Source organism: Montipora capricornis, unplaced genomic scaffold, assembly GCF_036669925.1.
Source record: "Montipora capricornis isolate CH-2021 unplaced genomic scaffold, ASM3666992v2 scaffold_330, whole genome shotgun sequence".
Taxonomy (NCBI): domain Eukaryota; kingdom Metazoa; phylum Cnidaria; class Anthozoa; order Scleractinia; family Acroporidae; genus Montipora; species Montipora capricornis.
The window spans coordinates 12501-17500 of record NW_027180068.1 but is presented as its reverse complement, the minus strand read 5'-3'; the positions used below and the strand labels follow the sequence as shown (position 1 = coordinate 17500).

Sequence of the window (5000 nt, the reverse complement as noted above, 5' to 3'; positions counted from 1 at the left end):
TGCAATCTCTTAAAATAAGAGTAGGCCTTGCGTGCCTTACGTTTGCCGACACAATCGGTGTCAAAGGCCTTTGTTTCAGAGAACATAGTGAAAAGCGGACTAATCACTGTACCAAACACTTTCATCTAGATTTCGTGGATTTTCAATACCACACTTACTCAGAAGTCTGTTATACTCTCTTTCTAGCCGATCGAAAATCAACTATCAGGTCGTTTGACTCGAAAGCAACAATAACGCGTGCAGCAAGATCTTTCTTGTTTGCTGCTGTCTACTTTCCTCTTCTCATCCTAAAATAAAACTAAAGTTGACCAACGCTCCACTCCAGAAAATCTTCGAAAGCCATATCTTTCATCTGAAAGAAGAAAAGATAACTCGAAAAGTGATAAAATTGACTCTAGAAGAAATATTTTGACTCGAACAACGAAGCGTCAATGGCGTGACTGCCCGCACTTCGGCATGTTCATGATAACTTTCTCGATTTCACGGACTTGAACAGCTTCTACACAACTCATGCTAGTAAACTAGTGGTAATCTCTGTATGCTGGTGATGAAAAGGTGCAGGAAGGTGGTGTGGCCATTATGATGAGCGAGCAGAGAGAGCCCTCATGGAGTGGACCCCGGTGAGCGAACGGAGCATTACAGCTAGATTTCACTCCCGCTTCAGGAGGCTGTTAGTGGTACAGGTCTACGCGCCACACAACGAGAGAGAGGAAGAACAGAAAGACCACTTCTATGAAGAATTGCAGCAGACGATAGAACGATATTGTGGTAGTGATGGGCGACTTTAACGCTAAGGTGGGAGGAGACAACGAGGGATACGAGAGTTGTATAGGGAGACATGGGATGGGAGACAAGAATGACAACGGAGAGAGGCTGTGATTTTTCTGTGTCAAATGGCCTGGTCATCACAGGAACATTTTTTCGACACAAAGATGTTCACAAGGCAACATGGGTCTATGCAAACGGCAGAGTGAAGAATCAGATTGCCCATCTTTTGATCAGTAGGAGGTGGAAATCTGCAGTCCTCGACACTAGAGCGCAGAGGGGGGCCGATGTCAACAGCCATCACTACCTCGTCAGGACTAAGATTCGGCTGAAACTCAGCAAGTATGCCAACATGAAAAAAATTTAAGCCCAGGTTCAACACGGATAAGCTGAAGGATAGAGACACAAAACGGATGTACTGTGATGCAGTGGGGCGGAGGTTAGAGGAGAACAGAGGAGAGGGGAGAGAAAAGATAGAGGAGTAGTGCGAGGCACTGAGGAAGGCATACGTGGAGTCAGAGGAGGAGGTCCTTGGGTTCCAAAAAGGAAAGAGAAAACCCTGGATCAGTCAGCAAACGTGGAAGGTGATAGACGAAAGGAAGAAAATCAAGACAAAGTTGGACAGTACTAAGTCAGAGAGGATACGAAACAAGATCAGGGAGCAGCATAGGCAGAAGGATAAGCAGGTGAAGAGAAGCGTGAGAGAGGATAAGAGGATGTGGATCACAGAGAATGTCCAGGTAACACAGACAGAGCAGAAAACGGGAGAACTAAGGAGTTGTACGACATCACCAGACAGCTGAGCGGTAGCGGGCCGAGGAAGACAGCGGCGGTTACCAACAACGAGGGAAGACTTCTCACGAGTTAGGAAGAAAGGCAGGCAAGATGGAAGGAGCACTTTGAGAGAGTCTTGAATAGGGAAGCACCACCAAACCCACCGACAGGTGAAGAAGTGGGGAGGGGGAGCTGGATATCGACACGGAACCACCAACAGAGAAGGGTGGTGCAAATTCTCAAGAATGGGAAGGCACCAGAAATCGACCAGATAACAGCAGAACTGTTGAAGGTTGATACAGAAAGCACCTGTGTGGAACTCGGGCACCTCTTTGACCTGATTCGGCGGGAAGATAAAGTGCCGGAGCAGTGAAAACAGGGCCTGAAGAAAGGGAAGAAAGGGAATCTACAGAAATGTGGAAACTGGAGAGGAGTGACACTGCTACCTATTTCTTGCATGGTGATGGAAAAGATTCTTATTATCAGAATACAAGACGGTGTGGACCACAGGCTGAGGAAAGAGCAGGCAGGATTTAGATCAGGGAGAGGAACAGTCGAGCAGATCTTCATCCTACGTAACATCTTGGAACAAGTGGAGGAATGGAATGCAACTATGTACTTTCATTTTGTCGACTTCGAGAAGGCGTTCGACTCGGTGCACAGAGACAGCCTGTGGAGAATCATGAAAGCATATGGGATTCCAGACAAGTTGATAGGATTGGTGAAGGCGCTGTATGACGGATTCACATGCGCAGTGATTGATCAAGGAGAAATAACGGAGAGATTCCCGGTGGTCACCGGCGTGAATTAAGCAGGGATGTTGCATGTCGGGATTTTTGTTTCTCATGGTCATTGACTGGGTGATGAGGAAGACGGTGGACGGACAGAGAACAGGTATCAGATGGGACTTTACAATGCTGCTGGAGGGCATTGACTACGCAGACGACTTTCTTCTACTAACATCAAGGCAGACCACATGCAGGAAAAAAACAGCCAGGCTAGAGGAGAATGCAGGCAAGGTAGGCTTGAAGCTGAACCCACAGAAGTGCAAGTGGATGAAGGTCAACAGCCGGAATAACGAGGGACTGAGAGTTAGAGAGAGCATGGTGGAGGAAGTGGACAGTTTCACCTACCTGGGGGCGCAAGTGACTAAGGACGGAGGAGCAACATTGGACATGAAGAAGAGGACAGCACTGGCGTATGCAAGTTTCAACAGGCTCATTAAAATTTGGCGCGCAAGAAACATCAGTAGGAAGACAAAGGCAACGCTTTTCAAGACGCGAGTGCTTTCAGTGCTTCTCTACGGCTGTGAAACATGGAAGATGTCAAAGGGAGAGGAAAAGAAACTTAATATCTTCCAGACCAAGTGCCTCAGAAGAATCTTCCTCGTCAGATCGCAGCAGCATGTTCCAAACAAGGAAGTGCTGGAGATGGCAAGAGCAGACCCAATCAGCGACCAGGTAAGAAGGAGGAGATGGTGCTGGATTGGACATCTCCTGAGAAAAGAAGCAAATAGCGACTGTGCTGTTGCCCTTGGATGGAAGCCAGAGGGGAAGACAAGCAGAGGCAGACCCAAAACTACCTGGCGTCGCACTGTAGAGAAGGAGAGAGACAACCAAGGATGGAGCACATGGGTAGTAGCGAGGTATGCAGCAACCAACCGCCAGCAGTAGAGGGAAGATGTTCGGACCTTGTGTGCCTCCTGGCACAAGGAGAATGTGGTCTATCGATCACTTTTTTTTCTGAAAGGTTGTTGCAATTGATTTTTGTAGTAATTCTTAGGGTTTAAAAATAAACAAAGTCAATCCTAACATATAAGTCATGTACGATAAGCGTAGTGCAAAATTCATTAGATGTCAAGTCCAATCCAAGTTCCATTTAGCACAGCGTGCGCAAAAGGCAAAAACTGACGGTCTCATCTGATTGCCATAAGTTCCAAATGAGAAGTTTTTCAGGCATCAACGTGCGGGTCAGTGCGAAACGCCGTTAAAGAAAGGTTCGATAAATTCGCTTGTCTTCCGATGCTTGTATGTAAACAAAAGGTTTCGAGGTGGGTTGATGGCGAGAACTCGACAGCAAATATTTTTTTGAGCAATAGCTGTAAAAGCACAAAAGTGCAGATGAATGCAAAACGACGATAAAAAGGTTCAATGAATTCGCGTGACCAAGGTTTTTAGCCGCAAAAAATTCTTGACTACCGCACAATGACCGTGAACGAAAGTTGCCCGGAGCGTTGAGATAAAATAGGCCGAAATTAAAACGACGAGAAAAAATATATATGGTCTACAACGCCCTCGTGAGCCGGTAACGGTGTTAACCATGTAATGCTATTCTCATAAGATCCTGAAAAAAGTACAGGGGTGCAATGGTCTGACAATGACACTTGATCTTAGCTGAAAGTCCGAGAAACAATTTCCTTTCGTATACGCCATCTGCATCGTAATGCGTCCCTGTTTTCAATCGGAATAGTCATTTAACGGAATTCTCACAACTCATCATCTTAGGAGACAAAATCTTTTATACGGATCGTACGCGAATGAATTTCGACCCGAAGGCAACCCAGCTACATGCAATGTTTGTGTATTTAATTTTGATTTGTGTATTTGGCAAGAAACTCCTGTTTTAGAAATTCATAGCTGAGCGACATGAGATGGTTGGCATTTCATCTTATCAACTGTGATGACCTAAGGGAAAATATCGGTCGGGTGTCACAGTGCTTTACGCGCTCATGCGAAAAAACTAAGCCTACAGATCGCAACTCCGCCTTATCATACCATGTTGGCGGTGAGAATTCCGGCGTCTGTTTCCTAGAAAACACAAAAGCACACAGCTACCTGATGTTCTGTTACGTAGTATCAATCATATTGGCGGGAGATACTTTGAACAAATCGACAAAAATTCGTTCACCTTGGCGAAACTAAAAAAGTTAAAGCAGCAATGAAAAATATAATACGCGATCACACATAGAACCAGTGCTTTTCGCATGACGGGATGCCTGTGATCACTATGGCTACCGATTTACCACATGAAATCGAGGCGAAATGCCACCCTGCCAGCAAGTCCGTCGAAAACCTCAAAATCAACTGGCATCGAAATAACAACAGAAGAAATCTCGAAAAACGGCGACAATAGTATGCGTTCTTTCGAACGCAACAAGCATGCAATCAAACACTCACCTTGATTGATCAAGAAAACTTTATGAGAAACGGTAAATTTTCCTTCACAAACCATCACTATAAAACTTTGATCGGACACTCTCACACCGAAGTTTGTAAGCTCATCATGCACTTTATCCTGATTACCCAGCATGCACCGTTTTTTCCGAAACGGTCTATGAGAATTACACCGTCTGACATAGTTTTTCAAATTTTTACGCATGCCAATCATTTCTGGCAGTTAAACGTTCCGTTGAACTAGGTTTCTTTTCCGCCCGCCTTATTACCTCAGAGATATCATAAATG

General features: G+C 45.3%; 1 long non-coding RNA gene and 1 pseudogene across 1 annotated transcript in view; one reads left to right on the top strand and one right to left on the bottom strand.

Moving 5' to 3' along the window:
* Positions 1-5000, bottom strand: part of LOC138035236 (uncharacterized) — a 28977-nt gene that overhangs the window by 23759 nt on the left and 218 nt on the right. The window lies entirely within an intron of this gene.
* On the top strand, positions 775-1568 carry LOC138035232 (uncharacterized protein PF3D7_1120000-like; annotated as a pseudogene).